This window comes from Dreissena polymorpha, chromosome 1, assembly GCF_020536995.1.
Source record: "Dreissena polymorpha isolate Duluth1 chromosome 1, UMN_Dpol_1.0, whole genome shotgun sequence".
NCBI classification, from domain to species: Eukaryota; Metazoa; Mollusca; class Bivalvia; order Myida; family Dreissenidae; genus Dreissena; species Dreissena polymorpha.
The window spans coordinates 35,944,408-35,970,698 of NC_068355.1; the positions used below are offsets into that span (position 1 = coordinate 35,944,408).

The 26,291-nt window shown below is 36.6% G+C and overlaps 1 long non-coding RNA gene across 1 annotated transcript; it reads right to left on the reverse strand.

Annotated features, from left to right (window-relative positions):
• Window positions 1-280: 280 nt before the first annotated feature.
• On the reverse strand, window positions 281-24,275 carry LOC127876826 (uncharacterized). The gene is made up of 12 exons (XR_008048094.1): window positions 23,973-24,275; window positions 23,300-23,357; window positions 19,124-19,909; window positions 17,146-17,684; window positions 16,159-16,285; window positions 11,127-13,479; window positions 7,348-7,643; window positions 7,124-7,211; window positions 5,689-5,883; window positions 5,078-5,189; window positions 3,705-3,834; window positions 281-3,144 (listed from the first exon to the last, which is right to left on the reverse strand). It is a non-coding gene; the product is annotated as an uncharacterized LOC127876826 (long non-coding RNA).
• Between the last annotated feature and the right edge of the window lie 2,016 nt (window positions 24,276-26,291).

Genomic DNA, 26,291 nt, shown 5'->3' on the forward strand with positions numbered 1-26,291 from the left:
GCTGCAGGTTTTAACAAGTTATATTATGCATTCGTATTTTGGAATCGTTAACTTTTATCTGTATACACCCCTGAAGAAAACGTGTAGTCGAAAGCGCTAGGGTTTAAGATACACATCTTTTAGATTGTTTGAACAATTTCTTTCCATATATATATATTGGCAATCAACATAAAACAAAATGAGCTCATGGTCACGTTTTTACCCAGGTTCAATAGGGGCAAGCTATATATAATTGAAACGACAATCCTTGCGGATTTTATTTGTAAAGACAACAAAATCACCAAAATAAACATGTTTAATTATTTACATATAACATAAAACAACAGCATTAGTGATATGCGCTCTGTCTTAACAAAACAACCACAATAAAATTACGCACGAATATAGACAATATTAAACTTGGTAAGCAAAACAATATAAACACATAAAAATAAATGCAAAAGATGACCGGTTAAAGTTTAGATGCTATTATATCTTTTAATATTAAAATCCTCTTAACAAATATCTCACGATTTTGAAGATATTTACACAATTCAGACATTGGCATAAAAACATGCAATAATTTAGACAGACCCTCATGATCCATATGAGGTACACAAGCAATTGAAACGTGCCTACGGGTACTTTCCATAGACATCATTACCCTATATTTACTTATTCAAATGATTATTTGACGTAGACAAACATATAAACACATTTTAATTAATATTGCATTTCATACGGTATTACGAATATAGCACAATAATTATATTGTTACCAAATAATTAAATTTGTATTTGGTAACATGTGTTGTTTAGCTACACATACAAATTAACGCAAAATGTGTTTTTTTTTATGTATCAATTGATCAACATGGCACACAATTAACAAACATCAAGCTATTTTCAGCTATTAAAAAACAGAACAAACATGTTTCATGCATTCAATAAACGTTAAATATAAACATTCCCAAATATGAGGAAATCTGGTCATAAAACATTTGCTGAACTTGTAGTGGAAGAGTTACAGAAACTGGCCCCACTGAAAGCAAATGTGGGATTGTCAATGTGAAAGGTGAAACACACTGTTACAAAACTAATAAAATGTCAAACTTTATCTTAAGCAATATGTCAATACTGTTTACGTTTAATATAAGCACATTCATAAGTGTATATTTAAAAAAAATTGCAAAGCAAACATCTTTGTTTTTATTTTTAGCTCGGTATTTTCGGAGAAAACTCGAGGTATTGTCATACAGATCGTCGTGTCGTCCGCCGTCCGCGTCGTGCTAAAATCTTAACATTCGCTCTAAAATCAAAGTGCTTCCAACTACAACTATCAAACTTCATATGTAGATGCACCTTGATGAGTTCTACACACCACACCCGTTTTGGGGTCACTAGGTCAATGGTCAAGTCACTGTGACCTCTAAAATAAATTCAAACAAGCTTTCATTTATTCAAAACTGCACCCGTAGCCGAGCGTGGCACCCTTTATGCGGTGCTCTTGTTTAAGCAAATTGTAATGCTCTGTTGTATTACTAATAGAGACAATTTCATTTCTTGACTATTGTTAGCATATGGCAACACTCCCTTAATTTGTCATTGACTGATTTCAAATTACATGGTACTATTTTTTTTTCAGATAATCTAAAACAAAATTAAACAAATTTTAAGTAGGTGTTCTTAATAAAAAGCATTTCATATAACAATGTGTTTCTATTGCCTTAAGTATATTTTTCTCTTCAGAAGTTGTTACTGTACATTATTTTAACAGTTTAATACATATTTTAGCATTGACACAAGAAATGTTTTTTATAACAATGGTTTGTTCAAATTAATGTTTACAGTGAGTTTATCTTATAAAAATGGCAACAATACATGAATACATTACATTTAAAATACAATTGTTTTACAGTTGCTATATGTATATATGGCAAAATATACATATACACTTGATACAGTGATCAAGAAATCATGATTAAATTACTCACTGATTAAAGAGGATACAATCTGGTCGTCGTTATGTACATATACAAATATAAAGCATTATAAACTATTATGTCTGAAAACAAATTTTAACACTTATGACCATGTTAGTATATGATAAAAGAACACAACTTAACAATCTTTTGCCATTTTTCATAAAACTCTAAAACAAATTAAATATTTATTTTTTAATTCAGTTTCATTTAAAGCTTTTCAACAAGAGTCATACTCAAATCATTTAACAAACAATATCCACTGACATCAACAAAGTACTAGTAGTAAATACAGAATCGATTATTTTAGGTAGATTAAATAATTTTGCACATAATTTATTTATATTCCCATGAAATACATAGTATGCTACTAAAAAAGATTCATGATCGAATACTGACCCAAATGAGCCAATTGACTAGTATTGTTTTCAGAAGGTTGATAGACAAAAATCTGAAGCGTAATCATTTTACACCTTTCTGAACAAATATTTTAAATTAGCTTATCTATATTAACGGGTTAAAAACAGACAACTGAAACTCGTCTTATAACATGAAAATATTCCAATATTTTTTTTTCCAGTTACCAGCATCATTTAAACAGCTTTGGCAATCTTAAAAAATCTTTGATAACATTGTATTTCCCATTTATTTACCATCATCAGGATCAATATCTGTAGTGAAAGTTTCATAATACAGGCAAAGACATTGAATAGACATGCAATATGTGTGCTTTTAAAATTACTTTAAATGCTTTGTTAAACCAGGGACCTATACAAACAAATTGGTTGGTCACATAGAAAATAAAACGTCAACTATTGTTTTTCTTTGAATACAACTTGGCTGGTCACATACACAATAGAGCATAAACTATTGTTTGTCTTTGAATACAACTTGGCTGGTGCCATAAAAAATGTGGCTATTGACATGACTTTCTGGCTTTCCGCTTGAATTCTTGTGATGTGTCATTCTGCCATTTCGATCTGAACAAGGTCATTCATTTCCATCCGTCATAATATTCAAAGAGTCAGAGTAAGTGCTGACCAAACCAGGCAGTATGTAGAGACTAGCAGAACTAAATCAGTATTTATCTCTGAGCTTCTTAGGTTTGACTGGGGTCAATATGGTCACAACTGCTGCAACAGTCTGTGTTTCTGACTGGATGATTTGATTTCGTCAAAAGGCATCTGAAAAAAAGACTTGTTACTGTAATTGTCAGTTTTTCATTTTATTTTTGATACCGATGGAAAAAAAGAACACGCAGAGCACTTGGTATTTCAAAATGATACAACTAATCTGATTTGAATCCATCGAGAAAATGATGGTCCCGAGACTATTCATAAAATAATAATTAATAATAAATGATTTAATTGAAGTGTATTCTTTTTATAACCAAATCATTTGGATTGTGATTTGATGAATATACATTTTGCCATCGGAATCAAATGTTGTTTTTTTGAAGTAGTGAAAGGGTTTGCCACCATTCAACCACAATTTGCTTTTTTCTCAAAATTCCACATATGTCAAAGAAAACGAATTCAAAATACATAAGTAGGCAAGCTCAAAGTATGGAATGGAAAATATGTTTAGTTTAATCACACTAGAAACAATACTTTTCGAGTTTAGACTATGCATACAAATCCAAAAGCAGGATGTACGTATGGACGGACAAAGGTATATCTACATTCACCCATACATCTATGAACTTGGGGGCGTAAAACAACATGCACATGACTTGAACACTCACCTGAGGTTCGCTCTGCATTTTGTTCACAGACTGAGGGTCCTTCACCATGGAGATTCCAGAATATCAAAATGATGACTGCTTAAGGTGCAAATGCTTCAAGAACAAACTCAACGCCTTGCTATCCGGGTTTCTGCAATTTAGTATGCAATGTATAAATTAAGACAACATTTTTTAAGACTTAATAAGCATTTCAATAAAATTGTAAAGTATCAACCCTGGCAACACACATGATACTCTCTCATAAAGCCATTCATTAACTTAATAACAAACAAACTAGAGCTTTGTCACAGATGTGACGAATACCCCCACATGAAGAGGGGATGAAAGGTATTTGAAATAGGGAAACCCATGCTGAATGTGTAAAACGCACCCGTGACCCCTTGACCTAGTTTTTAGCCCGGAATAGCCCATATTCGAACATCAAAGGTCATCTAGATTAAGTTTCCGACCAAGTTTGTTGAAGAGGGGATGATAAGTACTTAAAAAGGGGGCAGACACCATACTGAATGTGTAAAACGCATTAAGTGACCCCGTGACCTAGTTTGTTCTCCCTGGAAGGGCCAGTGTTCAATCATGGCCTAGAGATCATCTATATTGAACTTCTGACCAAGTTTGGTGAAGATCGGAAGTAAACCTCGTCAATAAGAGAGCGAGAGCGGACATCATGCTCAATGCATTAAACGCACTAAGTGACCCCGTGACCTAGGTTTTGGCCTGGCATGGCCAATGTTCAAACTTGGCCTAGAGATCATCTAAATTAAACTTCAAACTAAGTTTGGTGAAGATTGGATGAAAATTACTTGAATCAAAGAGCTGACAACATGCTGAATGTTTAAAACGCACTTAGTGACACCGTGACCTATGATTTGACCCGGCATGACCCATATTTAAACACTTAATACGGACAGACCGACAGACATGTTCACCCCTAAACTAAAAGCTACGAACATCACTGATCCCTCTTCGTAATTCAATGTTAGTTTTAAAACCATATTTACAGTTAATATGGAACCTGATTTTGTCAAGATTTAAAGAGTCAAATATGTTGGTACCTGCTGATAAATTGTTTCATGTTATTGTTGTTGTGGTTTTGAGTTGTAATGTAACTATAGATGTTAAATTTAAAATGCAAATTCGAGGGTTTAGCTTGAAACTTTTGCATTTTCTACACATTTCTATATAAGAAACAGTAGTTTGTGGCTGAACCCACTTAGATTAGATAAACTGGTCAATTAATTGAAGTGCAGAAACCCCAGTTTGTATTGAATTTTACCTATTGGGTATTTGTGAAAGCAAAAGGTTGAGGCTATTACGACTGGGTCTCCTGAATGCTTTGTCACAGTGAACTCGTTTGCAACAACAGGGTTACTTACCTATTGAGATGCAGAGTTTGATAATGTGGACATTGCTACTGGGCTTGAACTTGTGAGTATAAGACTTCTGTGAAAAGATAGAAAGACCTTAGGGCATCCCAGGAATGTGTCCCTGTAAACAAAATAATTTAATTGCATTCTGAAATGGCATCAATTATATAAGCAGTCAATCAATGTTGCTTGAGTAAAAAAATATTTAAGAAATAAATTATGTTTGAAGGATCTTGATACAAATGGGATAAAAACTAAACACTTGATACAAACATAGCCTTCTATAAATTGTACAGTTGATACAAACATCTTGTGTCCCTCTGGAACCAATATTTATTAAGTAACGTGCAACACTAAAAAGGTGGGACGGACATAAGGAAGGCTGAAAGGAAGGACGGGGAGAATTACAGACAAGGACACATGTGTATGCCCCCCACTGAGCCCTTTCAAGGCAATACAAATGGCGGCTATTATAAATATTTAACACTTACATAAATGATTTGTTTAAGTTAGCAGCCAGGATAGAGTTATATCAATATTAAACACACCCAAACTGTTTAAATTGAAATTTTGAGTGAAACACTGCACATTATAAATAATTAATTACATTACCAACCTACCTAATTGACGAGGCTATCTTGGCCACTGGCCAAGAAAGTATGGAGCCCCAGGTTCAGTGTGGCTCCACCTTGCGGGTAGGACTAGTTGAGCATTGGCCCCAAGGTCCTGGGCCAGGAAGTGTCACTGGGCCCTGGGCCCAGCTGACCAGACAGCCTGTTGTTCAGCTAGGTACTGATCTATGATTGCCTGGGTTCCTGTAGGAACAGGCTTTTAAAACAAAATCCAGAAATTTAAATAATTATTGAAAATAAATGAAGAAAAAAAAATTGAAATGAGCTGAAGGCTTTTACATAATTATTTTTCTAAAATTAAATATAATTTTTACAATTTTATTAAAGCAGATTTTTCTGCAAGGATAAACTTTTGGTTCAGGGGCTGGATTTCGGTCGAAAATATACAAAACTTAATGCCCATGGGTGGTATTCCAGAAACATCTTAAGTCATTTCTTAAATATTTTCACTTAAGTTAAAAAATACAATGTTTTGTATTTCTTTACTCAATAAAGACATGCATGTTTTTTTGGTAACTCTCAAATAACATTGACATAATGATGTTATTTTGATGTAATTTTCGATGCCTAACTATTGCAGTATGAAATAAAACACTGAAGAAAAATTCCCAATTTAAGAGTAAAAATAAAATTTAACTTAAGATGCTTCTGGAATACCACCCCTGGTAAGTGTTGAATACTCCTGACCTTCTATGATTAAAATTAATATCAGATCAAGTGCTATTTGCATTTTATTTACTAAGTGTGATCAATCTAAAAGCACATAATTCCCACTTGATGCTAGGAACTTTTCAGGCACATAAAATACTGATGTTAAGTGAAGTATACGAGCCTCATTCTGGGAAAATAGGGCTTAATGTATGTGCAGTCTGCACAGGCTAATCTGAGATGACACTTTAATAGGACTTTATGTACGTGCAGTCTGCACAGGCTAATCTGGGATGACACTTTAATAGGACTTAATGTATGTGCAGTCTGCACAGGCTAATCTGGGATAACAATTTAATAGGACTAAATGTATGTGCAGTCTGCACAGGCTAATCTGGGATGACAATTTAATAGAACTTAATGTATGTGCAGTCTGCACAGGCTAATCTGGGATGACAATTTAATAGGACTTAATGTATGTGCGGTCTGCACAGGCTAATCTGGGATGACAATTTAATAGGACTTAATGTATGTGCAGTCTGCACAGGCTAATCTGGGATGACAATTTAATAGAACTTAATGTATGTGCAGTCTGCACAGGCTAATCTGGGATGACAATTTAATAGAACTTAATGTATGTGCAGTCTGCACAGGCTAATCTGGGATGACAATTTAATAGAACTTAATGTATGTGCAGTCTGCATAGGCTAATCTGGGATGACAATTTAAGCACATACATGAAGCCCCATATCCCAGAACACCGCTAAGATACTACTTATTGTTCTTGTTGCTGCTGCTGCTGCTGTGACTGGGCCATAGACAGAGATGGAGCAAGTCCTGACGCTGAAGTCGCCACCACAAACCTGAGAATTGCCAAGAACAACTGTTGTTGAAAGGCGTCAATCGCATACTGCTCTCCAGGCCTAAGGTTCACATTATTCGAGAACAACATATCTAGGTCAGTCAATTAACGGATGTGTCACGCAACGCCTGCTCTACCTGTTGGATCAGATCATTTCAGTTTGAGCGACTTGTCCGGCCTAATTTGTCGACGCCCATCATCCAATTGTTGCTAAGCGACATCAATGCCGAGACGGAAGTCGAACTCACCAAGGCTCTGCTGTTGGAAGTGTTGATGTAGCCAACATGGGAGAAGATATTGATAGGAGGCTTGGTAGTCTGACGCAAGACGTCTTTGTGCTGAATTTCTTAAGCAATTGTAGTATTTGTGCAAGAAGGGGGTTGTCATCGACTTTCACTTCAATGACGTTTGTCATGTTTGCTAGTTAAGTTCACTGAAAAGGAAATGGAAAGTAAACTAAAACCGGATTGTTTAGTGACACATGAATAAGCCTTGCAACACCTTACCTTACAGACCTGTTTTTTAAATGCCAAATATTGTGCCTATAATTGATATTTAGAATATTGCAATTAATTTTTCACTAATTAGAACTCAGAATAACGTAGTATCAATGTTTTACGCGCACCAGCTTGAAATTGGAATTTTTTGTGTTTGTAGCAAGGTGTTATATTTATTTTTTTGTAAATCAAAAACAGGCATTACTTGAGCAATTTAGAATGTGAGACTGTACACCTTTAACTGTGTGACTATAGAACTTTAAATGTGAGACTTCATAATTTTAAATGTGATACTCAGCAATTTAAAATGTGAGACAACACAACTTTAAATGTTACAATCTACATTTTTAAATGTGAGTCTGCACACCTTTAAATGTGAAAGTTTATGACTTATACCTGAGACTTAACAACTTTTAATGTGAGACAATATAACTGTATGGCATTTAATAAGAAACAATAGATGTGAGTTCAAAATAGTTATTAAACTTAGTGAAATAAGCAAACTAGAGCTTTGTCACAGACGTGACGAATACCCCCACATGCCGCATTGACACATAATATTTTGCATGTTATCTTCACAAAAAAACAGCGGACACCATGCTCAATTTTTAAAACGCGCTAAGTGACCCCTTGACCTAGTTTTTGACCCAGAAAGGCCCATGTTCTAACTTGGCCTTAAGATCATCTCCATAAAACTTCTGACCAAGTTTGGTGAAGATCAAATGTAAACTACTTGAATTAGAGAGCGGACACCATGCTGAATGTTAAAAATTCACAAAGTGACCTGGTGACCTAGTTTTAGGCCCGGAATGGCCCATGTTCTAACTTGGCCTAGAGATCATTAAGATAAAACTTGTGACCAAGTTTAGTGAGGATTGGATGAAAACTACTTTAATTCGAGAGCGGACAACATGGTGAGGTTTAAAACTCACTAAGATACCCCGTGACATAGTTTTTGACCCGGCATGACCCATATTCAAACTTGACCTAGACATCATCTACATACAACTTCTAACCAAGTTTGGTGAAGATTGGATGAAAACTACTTGAATTATAGAGCAGAAAACATTGTGATGTTCAAAACGCAGTAACTGACCAACTGACCATGTTTATCCCCACGCTTTTTGAAAAAAAGGTGGGGATATTGTGGTTATCTCCGCCGTCCGTCCGTCTGTCTGTCTGTCCGTCCGTCCGTCCTGGCCACTATCTCCTCCTACACTAAAAGCACTAGAACCTTGAAACTTACACACATGGTAGCTATGAGCATATGTGCGACCCTGCACTATTTGGAATTTTGATCTGACCCCTGGGTCAAAAGTTATAGCGGTTGGGGTGGGGCCGCGTCAGAAATTATCACTCATTTTTTTAGGTTATTTTACATTTACTTCTTTATTTCTACACCGATTCACTTCAAATTGATACTGAACTTTTGTTATGACATTAGGGTCAATCTCAACTATGCATGGCCCCAATCCCAACCCTGGGGTGCCTGCCCACATAGGCCACACCCACCAAAAAATTCCATTTACTATAATTTTTTCATTTCTACACCGATTCACTTCAAATTGATACTGAACTTCTCTTATGACATTAGGGTCAATCTCAACTATGCATGGCCCCATAACCAACCCTGGGGCCCCGCCCACATAGACCACACCCACCCAAAATTGCCTTTACTATAATTTCTTCATTTCTACACCGATTCACTTCAAATTGATATTGAACTTCTCTTATGACAATACGGTCAATCTCAACTATGCATGGCCCCATTACCAACCCTGGGGCCCCGCCCACATAGACCACACCCACCCAAAATTGCCTTTTACTATAATTTCTTCTTTTCTACACCGATTCACTTCAAATTGATACTGAACTTCTCTTATGACAATATGGTCAATCTCAACTATGCATGGCACAATTACCAACCCTGGGGCGCCCTGCCCACATATGTCACACCCACCCAAAATTGCCTTTTACTATAACTTCTTCATTTCTACACCAATTCACTTCTAATTGATGATGAATTTCTCTTATGACAATACGGTCAATCTCAGCTATGCATGGCCCCATTACCAACCCTGGGGCACACCTAGGTCAAACATTCGGCGTGGGGATACGCGTCGGCCTCTGCCGCGCCATTTCTAGTTTTGACCTGGCATGACCCATATTCAAACTTGACCTAAACATTATCAAGATACAACTTCTGACCAATTTTGGTGAAGATTGGATAAACACTATTTGAATTAGAGGGCGGACAACATGGTGAGGTTTAAAACACACTAAGTTACCCCGTGACCTAGTTTTTGACCCGGCATGGCCCATGTTCGAACTTGACCTACACATCATCTAGTTACAACTTCTGACCAAGTGTGGTGAAGATCTGATTTAAACTACTTGAAATAGAGAGCGGACACCATGTTCAATGTGTAAAACGTATTAAGTATCCCTGTGACCTAGCTTTTTATCTGGTATGGCCCATGTTTGAACTTTGCCTTAAGATCATCTAGATACAACTTCTAACCAAGTTTGGTGAAGATCGGATGAAAACTACTTGAATAAGAGAGCGGACATCATGCTGAATGTTTAAAACGCACTAAGTGACACCGTGACCTAGTTTTTGACCCGGCAAGGCCCATGTTCGAACTTAGCCTAGGCATCATGTAGATGCAAGTTCTGACCAAGTTAAGTGAAGATCGGATGAAAACTACTTGAATTAGAGAGCGGACACTTAATACGGACCGACAGACAGACCGACAGACAAGTTCACTTCTATAAACCCCCTAAACTTCGTTTGTGGGTGTATAATTAAGCCAGTTATTCTGATAAAAAACTTTAACATGTGCTATAACTAGGGGATAGCTCTGTGCAGAGTTTATTTTTACCATTTTTGGATTGGGACAATTAAAAATCATAGTGTTTTGAATTAAATTGGGAAAATGGTTGTAGTTTTTGCTAAACATAATTTAAAAAATTGAGAATAAGTGCTATCAAGATAAATTGCACTAAGGTTCAACTTATAGAGCTGCATAAGGAAACAAACTCAATTTGTAACCTATTAAAACATTGTTTCGGGTCAAACCTTGAATTGAGAACTATAGCCAGTAATTATGGAAAAAATAAACTGTTTAAGATTAGGTATGGGACTCAATTTTGGCCCCAATTTCGACAAATGAATAACACTGTATGATCTCACCTGAAGCTCAAGAAGCTGAGCTGATATGCTGGCCTAGCTGATATTGCCAAAGGCTGAATTTGAGTTCTGATTAACTCAATGTTGCAATCAAAACATTCTTTTTCTTCCGGGAAACCATGAATTGAGAACTTTAGCCAGTAATCATGGATATAGACTTTATGAGATAAGAATGGGGCTGAATTTCGGCCCCAATTTCAACAAAATAATTAACACTGTAAGGTCTCACCTGAAGTTCAAGAAGCTGAGATGACATGCTGGCCTTGCTGATATTGCTAAGAGACGAGTTTGAGTTTTGATTTCTTCGGGTTGAGAGTCGAAGGGCGTATTGGACCACACAACAAAACTGCTGTTATTTTTCAAAGCCTTCTCTCACATCAATTCAATGCGAGGCCTTTTGGACTCGGAATGCTAAGTGCTCATAACAGAAACTAGACGTGTTCACTTTAAGCACCTTGTTCAAAATAGTGGGCGTAATTTGCGTCTGTTGCACACCCCATGGATGTATGGATCTCTTAGTGTTAACAACAAAGTCATTACTGCCTTTCTGTGTCAGCATGGATGTATTGTGCTCTGGGTGTTTACATCCAAGTCATTACTGCCTTTCTGTCTCAGCATGGATGTATCGTGCTCTGAGTTCACAGCAAAGTCATTACTGCCTTTCTGTGTCAGCATGGATGTATTGTGCTCTGGGTATTTACATCCAAGTCATTACTGCCTTTCTGTGTTAGCATGGATATATTGTGCTCTGAGTTCACAGCAAAGTCATTACTGCCTTTCTGTGTCAGCATGGATGTATCGTGCTCTGAGTTCACAGCAAAGTCATTACTACCTTTCTATGTCAACAAGGATGTATTGTGCTCTGTGTTCACAACCAAGTCATAACTGCCTTTCTGTGTCAGCATGGATGTATTGTGCTCTGTGTTCACAGCCAAGTCATATCTGCCTTTCTGTGTCAGCATGGGTGCATCGTGTTCTGTGTTCACAGCCAAGTCATTTCTGCCTTTCTGTGTCAGCATGGATATATCTTGCTCTGGGTGTTCACAACCAAGTCATTACTGCCTTTCTGTGTCACCATGAATGTATTGTGCTCTGAGTGTTCACAGCATAGTTATTACTGCCTTTCTGTGTCAGCATCCATATATCTTGCTCTGGGTGTTCACAGCATAGCCATTACTGCCTTTCTGTGTCAGCATGGATATATCTTGCTCTGGGTGTTCACAGCATAGTCATTACTGCCTTTCTGCGTATGCGTGGATATATCGTGCTCTGGGTGTTCACAGCATAGTCATGACTGCCTTTCTGTTTCAGCATGGATGTATTGTGCTCTGTGTTCACAGCCAAGTCATTACTGCCTTTCTGTGTCAGCATGGGTGTATCGTGTTATGTGTTCATAGCCAAGTCATTACTGCCTTTCTTTGTCAGCATGGATGTATTGTGCTCTGGGTGTTCACAACCAAGTCATTACTGCCTTTCTGTGTCAGCATGGATGTATTGTGTTCCGGGTGTATACAGCATAGTCATTACTAACTTTCTGTGTCAGCATGGATGTATTATGCTCCGGGTGTTCACAGCATAGTCATTACTGCCTTTCTGTGTTAGCAAGGATATATCTTGCTCAAGGTGTTCACAGCATAGTCATTACTGCCTTTCTGTGTCAGCATGGAAATATCTTGCTCTGGGTGTTCATAACCAAGTCATTACTGCCTTTCTGTGTCAGCATGGGTGTATTGTGTTCTGTGTTCACAGCCAAGTCATACTGCCTTTCTGTGTCAGCATGGATGTATTTTGCTCTGGGTGTTCACAACCATGTCATTACTGCCTTTCTGTGTCAGCATGGATGTATTGTGCTCTGGGTGTTCACAACCAAGTCATTACTGCCTTACTGTGTCAGCATGGATGTATGGCGCTCTGGGTGTTCACAACCAAGTCATTACTGCCTTTCTTTGTCAGCATGGATGTATCGTGCTCTGGGTATTGACAACCAAGTCATTATTGCCTTTCTGTGTCAGTAACATTGCCAAAAGTCCGTTCTATTATGATATTTTGGCCGCTGAGAGGACAATCTGGGGCAGTCCGCAACCCTACTGTTGTCCAAACTATCAACAGCAGATGTATCCCACTAGGAAAGCTTACGCTTTTATTGTTCCTTGATTTTCTTCCGTTCAATTTCTGTTTGTCCCATAAAGATTGGAACAACTTATTGAATTTTTTATTCTTCATGATATTTGTTGTGATGTCCAACAGCAACAACTGACTGTTAGCGTTACCATAACTACTGCTATAACTGTTTGTGTCTGTAACACTCGTCCCTTTCAGGCCCACGCGGAACTCTAGCTTAACAAAACTACCCAGGCTTATGTTTGGAAAACGTGACGTGGGCATTGCGTTTGTTCAGAACAGAATCATGCTCAGAATTTGCTGCAGAACGGAGTTGTTCAACGATGCTGACTTTTTGAGGCAGGCGGTCAAGGGAGGGGAGCTAGAAGTCAAGGGAGGGGAAGGGTCGTTCTGGACTGGGGCTCCTGCAGGCGGGACTGGTGCGGTTGCTGGGCCAACTCGATATCAATGCTGGTGCTCTGCTGAAAACAACAACAACACAGTGGGTGATAGGAACTTGTTGCAAATTATTTTACAATCTATCACAAATTATGCCTCTTGACTGGCTGGGAAGGTTTTCAACAACATGAATTTCTAATCTGGCATTTTATTGGTTCCTTGTCCTTAATAGCATGAAGATAAATACAATTAAGTCATTTTGTATAAAAAACAAGAAAAGTGTTGGCTTATGCTATACTTATCTGTTCATTTATATCTATTTTTACTCCATTTTCAGAGATGTATTTTCATAAGCCAATATGCGGATCACTAATGTTAGAAAGTGTCGTCTCAGATAAGCATGTGAAATTCACATCAGCTTATAAGGGAGGGTACTTTCTGACTAGACTGGATTTTCATAAAGAGGATTATTTGTTCAATGAAAAATACCTTTAAGAGGAAAGTGTTGTCCATGATTAGCCTGTGTGGGCTGCACAGGCTAATCTGTGACAACAATTTAAGCATAAGACCCCATTTTTCCACATCACAGCTTATTTATCTACAGGTTGTCAAGTGACCTTTTTTCAAAAAGTAGGAAAAAATAGGAACTACTTTTGCAAGAAAAGAAGGAAAAAAGTAGGAAAAAGTAGGAACTTTTCCCTCAAAAGTAGGAATACATAATACTAATTTTTTAGCCACAGGTCCAGGAAAGATAGCTGGAAACAGAGCAGGAGTGCCATAACATGTTCTGTATGGATACCCACTTGAAGCTACCTTAAGGGCCCAGATGATTTCAGCCTTTTGTATCTGTTCCTCGTGTGATGGATGTACTTGCATACAGAAAGATTTATCCCCACCACCCTGAGAGCTGCTTGGCTTTGGAGCACTTCCAAACAAACGCTTTTGTGAATTATCATGCATGTATTTCATGTTTTCCTTGTGTTTTTGTCCATCTGCCTGACTTATCAGTTGATAAGCACCAGAATTACAACACGAGATGGACTTCATGCAGACAGTACAATATCTTGCAAACTCATTGCCGGTATCTCTCTTGCACCATGATCCAAGTGTTTTTCCACTGTTGTCCAACTTCTCCATCCATGAAGGGTAAAACTTTGTTTTCCCACTAGGCATTTTAGCACTTATAGTGTATCTATGTTAATTTTCAGCAAAGCTACCCTGATTAAGAAGTAGATACACCAAAATGAACAGCATCTAATTGTGTATCATCAAATAAGTGGTTAGAGGTCTTCTGTGTATCGATATACAAATGGTAATATATTGTGCATGTTATATCCTTAGGCAGAAGACCAAATTTATTTAGTGATACACTAACTTGTTGTACAATATGCAAAGCATCATTTTATCTTTTTCAAATGACTTGTGTAATAAATTCCATATTACATAACCACTCATACAATACATGTATCTCTATATCTCTACATTCCAAACAGCAATATCATGTAAACATGCATAAGGTTTGGTCAAATTGTTGTCAATGGAAACAAAATAAAACTGGAATAAACAATGGGTTCCCTCAGCTCTTGCATCACTGGGAACTGTGTAAGGTAGTGAAGTCTGCAGTGTACAAATGCTAAGGAAGTAAACAAGGCACTATTGTTACTTAACAAAAAAACTTGTTAATAATTTCAAAAGTTACATAAGAAATAAATATTTATGCTTCCTGAAGAGGTGCTAGCAGACAGTCAGCATGGGTTGTCAGGTTTCATCAGGTCTCATCTAGATGAATGCACATTAACAGGGATACAGTCATGCCATAGATTCATTCGTCCTGCAAGTTTACTAAATAAACTCTTGAAAAAAAAAAATTCTCCATTGAAAATGAAAAAGTAGGAATAGTAGGAAGATTTGGTAAAAAAATAGGAAAAAGTAGGATCCTGATGAAAAAGTAGGAAATAGTAGGAAAAAGTAGGAAAAAGTATGACCGCTTGACAGCCTGTATCTATTAGCCAATTTTTTGCTGCATAACAAAAAGAAGGAAAACCATCTTGTTAAACATTTAATATTTTTTTATTGTACTTATTCTATTAATCAGGTATACGCTGCTGACCAAGGCCTTTTTTCCAGACGCTAGGCATAAATGGGTTAATAGTCCTTGTAAATTTAACTTAAATGGGAAATTTGTTAGCTTTTGGGGTAATACTGTGAATTCTTTTTCTCAGCAAAGTAAGAAAATAGATATGTTTACGAGCACCTGCGGAAACATGTAAACTTCCTCACTCCAGGACCACTGAAAACAATAATTGACTGTCTTACCCCAAAAGCAAACAAATGTTCCTTTCTGAATATTCTCAATAATGGCATCAGTTATATTAGAAGTCAATCAATGTTGTTTGATTAAAAATATATTTAAGAAATAAAGTATGTTTGATGGATCTTCATACAAATGAGATATAAACTAAACACTTGATACAAACATGTTATGTCCCTTTGGGACTTAAATAAGGATGAAAGGAAGGACAGGGCGAATTACAGACAAGGACAAATTTGTATGCTCCCACTCCCACCAAGCCCTTTCAAGGCAATACAAATGGCAGCTATTATAAATAGTTTACAATTACATAAATGATTTGTTTTAGTTAGCAGTAAGAATAGGCTTAATATATTAGTTTTATTAATATTAAACACACACAAACTATTTTCATTGACATTTGTAGTAAAATACTACACATTATACATGGTAAATTACATTACCAACATACCTTATTGACGAGGTAGTCTTCGCCCCTGGCCAAGAACGTATGGAGCCCCGGATTCAGAGTGGCTTCATCCTGTGGGTAGTACTATTTGAACATTTGTCCAAAGGTCCTGGACCAGGAGGAACAGGCTCTTAAAATAAAATGCAGGAATTAAATTAAATATTGAAAATAAATGAAGAAAATAATTTTTAAGTGTGCTGAATGCATTTAAATATTTTTTACTCAAATTAAAGAGAATTCAACAATTCGATTTAAGCAGATATTTTAATTATGCAAGGAGAAACTTTTGGTTCAGGGTTTAAATTTTGGCCCAAAAATAGACAAAACTATGTTCTGACCTTCTATGACTAAAACTGATATCAGATCAACTTTTATTTATTATTTATTTTCCAAGTTTGATCAATTTAAAAACGAATAATTCACATTTGATGTTAGGAGCTTTTCTTCAATCAGGCAGAAAAAGGACTGATGTTAAGTGAACTATATGAGCCTCATTCTTGGAAAATAGGACTTAATGTATGCGCAGTCTGCACAGGCTAATCTGGGATGACACTTTAATAGGACTTGATGTATGTAAAGTCTGCACAGGCTAATCTGGGATGACACTTTTATAGGACTAAATGTATGTGCAGTCTGCACAGGCTAATCTGGGATGACACTTTTATAGGACTTAATGTATGTGCAGTCTGCACAGGATATTCTGGGATGACACTTTAATAGGACTTAATGTAGGTGCAGTCTGCACAGGCTAATCTGGGATGACACTTTAAAAGGACTTGATGTATGTGCAGTCTGCACAGGATATTCTGGGATGACACTTTAATAGGACTTAATGTAGGTGCAGTCTGCACAGGCTAATCTGGGATGACACTTAAAAATGACTTGATGTATGTGCAGTCTGCACATGACATTCTGGGATGACACTTTAATAGGACTTTATGTATGTGCAATCTGCACAGGATATTCTGGGATGACACTTTTAGCACATACATGAAGCCCCGTATCCCAGAGCACCGCTCAGATACTACTTGTTGTTCTTATTGTTGCTGCTGCTGCTGCTTTGACCGGGCCATAGACAGAGATGGAGCGAGTCCCGACGCCAAAGTTGCCACCTCAAACCCGGGAATTCTCAACAACAACTGTTGTTAAATGGTGTCAATCGCATACTGGCATAAGGTTCACATTATTCGAGAGCAACTTATCGAGGTAAGTTGCAATAAGGGACAAGTCACGCAACGCATGCTCTATCTGTTGGATCAGATTGTTTCTGTGTAAGCGACTCGTCTAGAACAATTTGTCGATTCCCAGCATTGAATTGTTGCTAAGCAACATCGATGCTGAAATGGAAGTCGAACTCGCCAAGGCTCCGCTGTAAAAAGTGTTGATGTAGCCAACACGGGAGAAGATGTTTGGAGGCTTGCTACTCCGACGCAAGACGTTTTTGTGCTGAATTACTTAAGCGAAGGGGTCAGGATTGTCATCGACTTTCACTTCAACGATGTTTTTATCTTGGCGGCTTATAGTGTTTGCTGAAAAGAAAATAGAAAGTCAACTAAAACACGATTGGTTTAGACTTAGTGACAAATGAATTTGCCCTGCAACAAAACACTTAACACACCTGCTCTTCAATGCCAAACGTTGCGTCTATAATTGATATTTAGAATATTGCAATTATTGTTTTACCAATAAGAACTCAGAATAGCGTTGTATCAATATGTTATGCCCCAAAAACTTAATATTGAAAATTTTGGGTTTTAAACCGCGATAAATACATAGTAAAGTACAGTTCATAGCAATGTGTAATATTTTTTTTTACAAGGGATGTGTTTGTCAGATACACAATGCCCCTACTGCGCCGCTTTGATTATATATTTTTGTTCTTGATTATACCCCTTTACAAATATTACTTCCGAAAAAATGATATGTACCTGCCAAATGATAAATATAAATTATCTCCCTTTTAAGCGTGTTACTTCCATTTGATTTGTCTGTTTTTACCTTTTATCTTCAGGATGACTTTGACCTTTTACCACTTAAATTTTGCAACTCCATGGGATACACATGCATGCCAAATATCAAATTGTTTTTTTTTATAATGCAAAAGTTATGGCCTATGTTAACGTTTTCAGACAAACGGACTGACAGACAGTTCAACTGCTATTTTGCCACCCTACCGGGGGCATTAAAATAAATATAAAAAAACAGGCATGACTTCAGTAATTTTAAGTGCGAGACTTTCCCCATAAATAGTTTTGACTAAAACAACTTTCATTGTGAAACTTTACAACTTTAAATGTGAGAATTAACAACTTAAAATGTAAGACTACATTATTTTAGATGTGATATTCGGCAACTTTAACTGTAAAACAATAAACTTTTAACATGACACTAAACAACTTAAAATATGAGACTGTACACATTTAAATGTGCACAACTTATTACGCAAGATACTAGTTGATGTCTACATTTTATGCCATTGTTTTTGTAAGACAGACCTTAGATGTAAAGTTTAGTCACTGGCATTGAAAGTGTGTGCATAAGGATATAAAAGCAGTATAGTGATTTTGTCTTTGCAAACATCCGGTTTCTAATTTAAACAAGCGTTCTTGAGTTATCATCCGGAAACCACCTGGTAGACTGACCGACAGACCGACCGACATGTGCAAAGCAATATACCCCCTCTTCTTCGAAGGGGGGCATAATAAAAATCATAATCAGTTATACGTGAACACAAATACTTAACAATTTAGAATTTTTGATTTGTATTTTAATTGTACTAAGTTTCAACTTATACAGCTTAATAATGCAAGTAACTCATTGTTGCAACCTATCAAACACTTTTTTTGGCAAATATTGCATTGTAAATTTTAACCAGTATTAAATATTAATTTTTCTATAGACTTTTTGAGGAATGGGGCTGAATTTAGGCCCAATCTTTGACAAAATTAATAACACTGTAAGGTCTCACCTGAAGCTCAGAAGCTGAGCTGATATGCCGGCTTCGCAGATATTGTTAAGGGCCAAGTTTGAGTTCTGATAAACTTCGGGTTGAGAGTCGAAGGGCGTACCTTACAACAAAACTGGTGTCATGTTTTTAAGCCTCGTTTAGTCTCAATTCAATGCGATGCCGTTTGGGCTCGGAGTGCAAAACTGGGCGTGTTTACTTTTAGCAACTTGTTTTCAATAATGGGGGGAATTTGCGTCTGAGGTGCACCACATGAATATATTGTGCACTGAGGACAGTCCGTAACGCTACTACTGTCCTAACTATCTACAGCAGATATTCTTCTGAATGAATTGTCTCGGTTGTTCCTTGATTTGCTCCCGTTCCTCGCTGAATATATAGCTGTCTTATAAAGAATTAAACAAATTATTCAACGTTTCATTCTTCGTGAGATTCTTTGTGATGTCCACAGCGAGAACTAACTGTTAGCGTTACCATAAGTACTGCTATAACGTCTCGCTTCTGTAACACTCATCCTACTCGGGCACTAGACCTAAACAAAACTACTCGGGCTTGCTTGGGGAAATCTCGACACAGACATTTCGGTTGTTCATAACAGCGCGTGAAAACTTGACGTGCTGAGGATTTATTGCAGAACAGACTTGTGTAACGATGCTGACCATTTGAAGCCATAGGTCCAGTGGGAGGAGCTAGGGATCAGGGAAGGGAAAGGATTGTTTTGTGTTGGGGCTCCTGCAGGCCCGACTGGTGCTGTTGGTTGGCCAACTCGATATCAATGCTGGTGCTCTCCTGAAAACAACAACACTAGATTGGGGGATATGAACTTGTAACACATTTTTATATTACAATGTATAATACACTACATATATGCCTCTTGATTGGATGTGAAGGTTTTCAACAGCAAAACATAATTATCTGAATTTCTAATTTGGCATTTCATTGGTGCCTTGTCCTAAATAGCAATTAATGAAAATTAATGCAATTAAACCATTTAGTATTAAAACATTAAAAGTGTTGGCTAATGCTTTAATAACCTGTAAATTCATAATAATTATTCTTACTTAACTTTCAGTGTAATTTTATAAGCCAAATTGCCGCTCATCAATATTAGAAGCTTTCGTCCCAGATTAGCATGTGAAATCCACATAAGCAAATCAGGGAGGACACTTTCTGATGATACTGGATTTTCACAAAAGAAGATACTTATTTTCAACAAAACATACCTTTAAAGAGGTAATTGTTGTCCCTAAGTAGCCTGTGCAGACTGCACAGGCTAATCTGGGACTACAATCTAAGCACATGCATTAAGCCCTATTTTTCACAGTGTGGCTCATTGATGTTTTTAGCCAGTTTTTCCTGCATAACAACAAAAACAAAAGGAAAATCATCTTGATGCAATCCGCTAAAGAACTTCCAAGATTTGGCTCCGTACGAATGGATGGACGAAAAGACGGACGGACGGACAACGCCAAAACAATATCCCTCCACCTATGGCGGGGGATAATAATAAATGGAAGGCAACAACTTCATATTTATGTATTCCCAAAGTAACAAAAACACACACACCATTTTTACCATGCCTTTACAGGTCTTTGGTGTAAAACTCTGTTTAAATTCACACTAGACAACAATTCCAAAGTAAACCATCATGTCATAAAAGTTGTAAGACATATTACAAATTAATAAATATGAAACAATTTAATGGCAACAACTCACTGCTGGTACATATTGACAGTTCTCTCCCTTGTTAGTGTAAGATAAATTTATTAAAGGCCACAATATACTTAATGATTTCCCTATATAATTCAATGTAAACGCAACAACTTAAAGAGAAAATAAATGCAACATTTTGAACATAGAGACCACCATAACGATACTTTTTCTGAAAGTTCATTCTAAGCTGAATCGATTTAAGCAATAAAAAAGATATGTCATGTTAAACCAAACATTTACTTTACTCAAATCAAACTCTACTTCTTTTGCGCCTTAAATTTTGCGGCCATTTTCTAGTGCAATGTAACTGTTTTCAGGTCAAACTTGTACTTTAGTCTCTAACTTTATTTTATGTCAGGGATTAAATACTGAGCACCTTTTCTTTCCCTTCCAATATATCCAAAAGATAAAGTCAGAACACCAGTCTAAAGTGTAAAACATGGCTTCAAGTAAAATATGATTTTTTTAGTCAGTACAGCCCTACATGAAACGATTATTTAGTATAATGTAACCTATAAGACAACCTGCACTGTTTAAAACGCAAAAAATATGCACTTCCTTATCATTTTTCATCTATCCTCAACAGTGCATGCCAAACTTCAGATTGATCCTTTACGTAAAAATGTTTGAACAATGAAAATTATTATAATAATGCCTGATAAGACATATGGCTTCCATTGTCGGTGCTTAAATTTATAAAGGGCTTTCAAGAGCAAATAATATTAACTTATATAACAGAATACAGTAAATATACTGTAAACTTCTTTTATGCTATATCGAAGAATAAATATAATATTATTAAAACGTGTTTGGGCTTCTTTCAGTGCGAATTTGTGAGTTTAGATGTGCTCAATACGAGATTCTGTACTTTTTATTATCCCCTGCAATAGGCGGAGGGATACTGTTTTGCGTTGTCTGTCAGTCCTTCCGTCCGTCCGTCTTTCCGTCCGTCCGCCCGTCTGTCCGGAGCCATATCTTGTAAGTGCTTTAACGGATTTCATTGAAACTTGGTATGAGTATGCATATGGATAAGAGGATGATCCACGCCAAATGGCATTGTACATCAGCAGTTAATAATAGAGTTATGGCCCTTTGTATCTTGAAAATGCTTTTTGTGTGTCCGGAGCCATATTTTTGAAGTGCTTTGGCCGATTTTATTGAAACATGAAATGAGAATATATATGGATAAGAGGATGATGCACGCCAAATGGCAGTGTACACCATCTGTTCATAACGGAGTTTTGGCCCTTTGTATCTTGAAACATTGTTGTTTTGAGTGTCAAATATAATACTTTTGTGTCCAGAAGCATATTGGCGTGTGCTATCAATTCAACGAATTTGCTTGTTTGAATTATTTTCCCATACAAATTTTCCAATTTAATTATTTTTCTTTACATTTTTCAATACTCGTTAATTCCATGAAACAAAACGCATTTATTCCATGAAACTAACAAGAACGCATAATATCCTGTGAAAAAATGGTGGTTTTATGTAAATCATGCTCCTTTGTGACGGGGCCTGTTTTGACTAAAAAAAAAACACTGTATACTCAATGAAAACTTAACACCTCCTCGCAATAAGACTCTATACGGCATTAGATGGAATAGATTCCAATCAAATAGGCTTAATTAAATATCTTACAGCTTTACAAAAACTCAAGGCCTGCATGGGGATGACAGAAATTATTGCGGTGTTGTGTTTCTGAGGTGTCTGTATCGGTAAGTTATAAAGCATCGAGCTGGAAAAGGGTTTGAGTTATTGATCATCAAGTAAAATAAGTTGTACTGAAAACACGATATACACAAGAATAGACGCCATTTTACCTTCTGTGAAATCATATCATATCATTCTCGTACACTTCACTTATTTATACACTGCAAAAACACTATTATTCGCGGGACATTATTTTTTATTAATTTTAAGGGTTAAACGATCCACAAATTAAATACAAACACACTGGAAAATAACTTACACAAATTCCATATTTATTGTTTCCAAACTGAGAAAGTCATGCATTAACTACCACGTCCATGAAAGTCTTTTTTTAACCACGAAATAACATGCGGACGAATATATATGATTTTACAATAAACAAACAATTTAAAAGGATATTTTACCTTATGTAAATTCATACCATTCTTTGCCACCTCATCTTAATAAACAGGAAATACACAAGCAGTACTTTTCCTTGAGTATTCATGGGTCTGTTTAACGGACCCATACCCAAAGCGTGTTATATGCTGTTCCTTATGAAAATTATATCTAAATTATGTTTCAATTAGATCTAACAAAGTTTATAACTATTATAATAGGATTTTATTCCTATAATTTGAAGTATAATTAAAACTTATATTAAATGTGTTTTTCCCAAATCAATGGACTTTTAGCACAAAACAAATTCAAAATCCCAAAATTGCATTTTTCCCAAAGTGGCCAAGAATAGGCCTGACAAAGCGTCACTTTTACCTTCTGCGTCATGCTTGTCCCCCACATCCTCAGCATCGTTGTCCCGACCCAGCAGCAACTAAAGCAGCAGAATAGCTTGATGTATTTCTTGTATGTATATTTAAGACTCACACACACTGATATAAATTTAATAACAATCAATAAGACATGTTCAACATCATAAAATATGGCAAATTAATAAATCTCACATCAAGTGTAACCTTTCTGTAAACGTTGCGTAAAATATCAATATATACTCCTCCAAAGATTACTTAAACAATTTCATATTTTATTAAAAAAGTATTCATCCATATACATTTCTTACATGGCATGGTGTTTATAGAAATGAAAGTCTAAAAATAGCCTCAGTTGCTATGTACATGTGCATATATGTAGAAATATTAAATTTTCAGTTGAAATGCTTTGTTTTTTCATGCACAGTTTACAAGAACTAAATGTTAGGACCATAATGACACAAACGTTATGACAACATAACATAATATGCATTACATCTTATGTTCCAACAAAACCCCTCACATTGTATAATCAGATAACAATATGTGCACATAAATTATTTGTATCTTTAACTACACACTTAATGTTGTATTGTAACATCACACACTACTGTGTTCGTATGCTAACCAACACATTGTCATTGAAATACTAATCACTAATTACAACAACTAATACATACATGTACACACTATTCCACTCTGAACACCAGGATGTCCCCCAGCTGTCCCACAATGATGGATAATATTGTGCTGCTGTAGCAGACTGACCGTGGGTACCACACTCCATCCTCCCGTGTAGCAAGATTAGCCAGCTTACTCTCTCCCTCCCAGCCCACCTGTAGTACAGTGTGGGACCAGTATCCACAGACCAGCACCTGGCCTGCAGGGGTCACATGTAGACCAGATAGGCTATATAGGCTATCTAGTGCTGGGTCTGAGTATGTAGCCAGGAGTGTGCCATCCCTGGCCAGGGTGTGAAGCTTGTTCTGTTTCCAGTTAGTGATGTACAGCCTGTCCCCTGTGGGACTCACAGCACACTTGTATACTGCAAAACAGAGTAACATCAAGATATTGAATTACTGTTAATGTTAAATAATCTTATTAAACATACTGCAGTGATATTGTATTACGCATATGTTGCTATAAAGAGGCCTTTACACATCTAAAATATATGCATACATTTCAATAATTTAATAGTTAAGCGTGACAATAAACTTCAGTAGCAGAGTTTTTTAGTTAACGTTTGACATGTTGAAATGCGACTGTTGAGTAAGATATGAATTGAAGCAAAACAAGTACACAGATGGAAACAATTACACATACTGAAACAATTGAACAGTTCTATCAACAGGTAAACATATTGTACATGTACAATCATTTTACAACCACAAAATTAAGACAGGGTCAGAAAGTGTCTCTTTCCCAGGAACACAGTTTCTATTTATAGACATGTCATGTAGTGACAGTCAAAATATTTCATTACTCATAGTTATAATCAATATTTCTGAATCTTGTTTTGGCTACAATGTACTGTAGCATTCAAAGGGCACATATGAATTAAAGAACAATTTTTTTATAATACATCAGCAGGTTTTTTGCTATTACATCTGAATTTTATTTTATTATCATCTCACAAAGTATGTAACTATAATTTATATTATTTTTTCAAAATAACAAGATAAAGGCCTAATGGGTCAATATTTGTTGATTAAAAAAATAAATCCCAACTCGGTTCATTTAGTCAATAAAAATTCCCAAATTTGTCATTGTATGAATTTAAAATAACACAATTTGACTAGACTCCTTTTCCCACAATGGCTAGACAAATCCCTGTACATAATACACATGTTATCAGGATGGATTCACCATGATTCTTACCTGTCAAATCAGCTGATCTATCTTGGTAGAGTCTGCAGATCAGTTTGCCATTCAGTGAGTATTTGTACAATTCTTTACCAGAGGTGACAAAAAAGTCTCCTTGGTGATGGGTAATACATGTACATTCATGTTGTAACTGAAACTTCCTGCCAGAGACAAGCTTTCCCTGGTTGACAGTGATAAACTGGACCTCATGTATCTTGCTATCATGGTCATTCACAGCCACTGCAACCTCACTGGGTGTGATCAAACAAATGTCAACTGGCTGAGCATTCACATCCCAGTGACTCACCACCTGGTACTGCTGGTTCAGCAGCTTGACTCTCTTATTATAATAGTCTGCAACCAGCACCTGCCCATCAGTCAGAACACATATGCCTGCAATACAACATTCATATGAATCACTTGGTATTCTCACATTGTGCACAGACTTCCGCTGGACGTTAAACGCCTTGCCTGACTTTCCTAGCAGAGTCAATGCCTGCTGTATTATATGCTTACATTTTATGCTGGCTATAAGACAGAGCTCCTTATTATCTCCAATTTTCTGAACAAGTTCATGGAATTGTGACAAGTCATTGTGAAGAGTGGTGCATTTATGAATAGAACTTGTAACTGACCCTTTAATGCTTATAACTTCATCTTTCATCTCGTTAAGTTCCTTCGCAGTAATATTATCAAATTCATTCACGATAGAGAGAACACTCCTACACATCTCTTCTTTTAAATATTGCTCATTTCCGCCTGATGTACCCACAGAACTATTATCACATTCATCTATATAAGTATTTAAATTGCCACGCATTTGCTCTATCATAACTGCACTATGTTCCTTGTATGTTTTCTGCAATGACTGAATGCTGGCCTTCTGACTGATCTGCAGGGTTTTAATTTCCCCCAGGACAGTTTCCAGCTCCACTGACATCCCCTCCAGGCCAGTGGGCTGCGAGTTGGTCAGCTCCGAAATCTGGGTCACTTTACTGCACTGGCTGAAATAAACATGTACCAGCAAGGAATAGTCAGTGATATTATGTAATGCTTCAAACAAGTATAAAGTGTCAAATAAAAACATACATGGACAATAAATTAACGCTTCTTGGGCTGAATATGGGGGTATATAG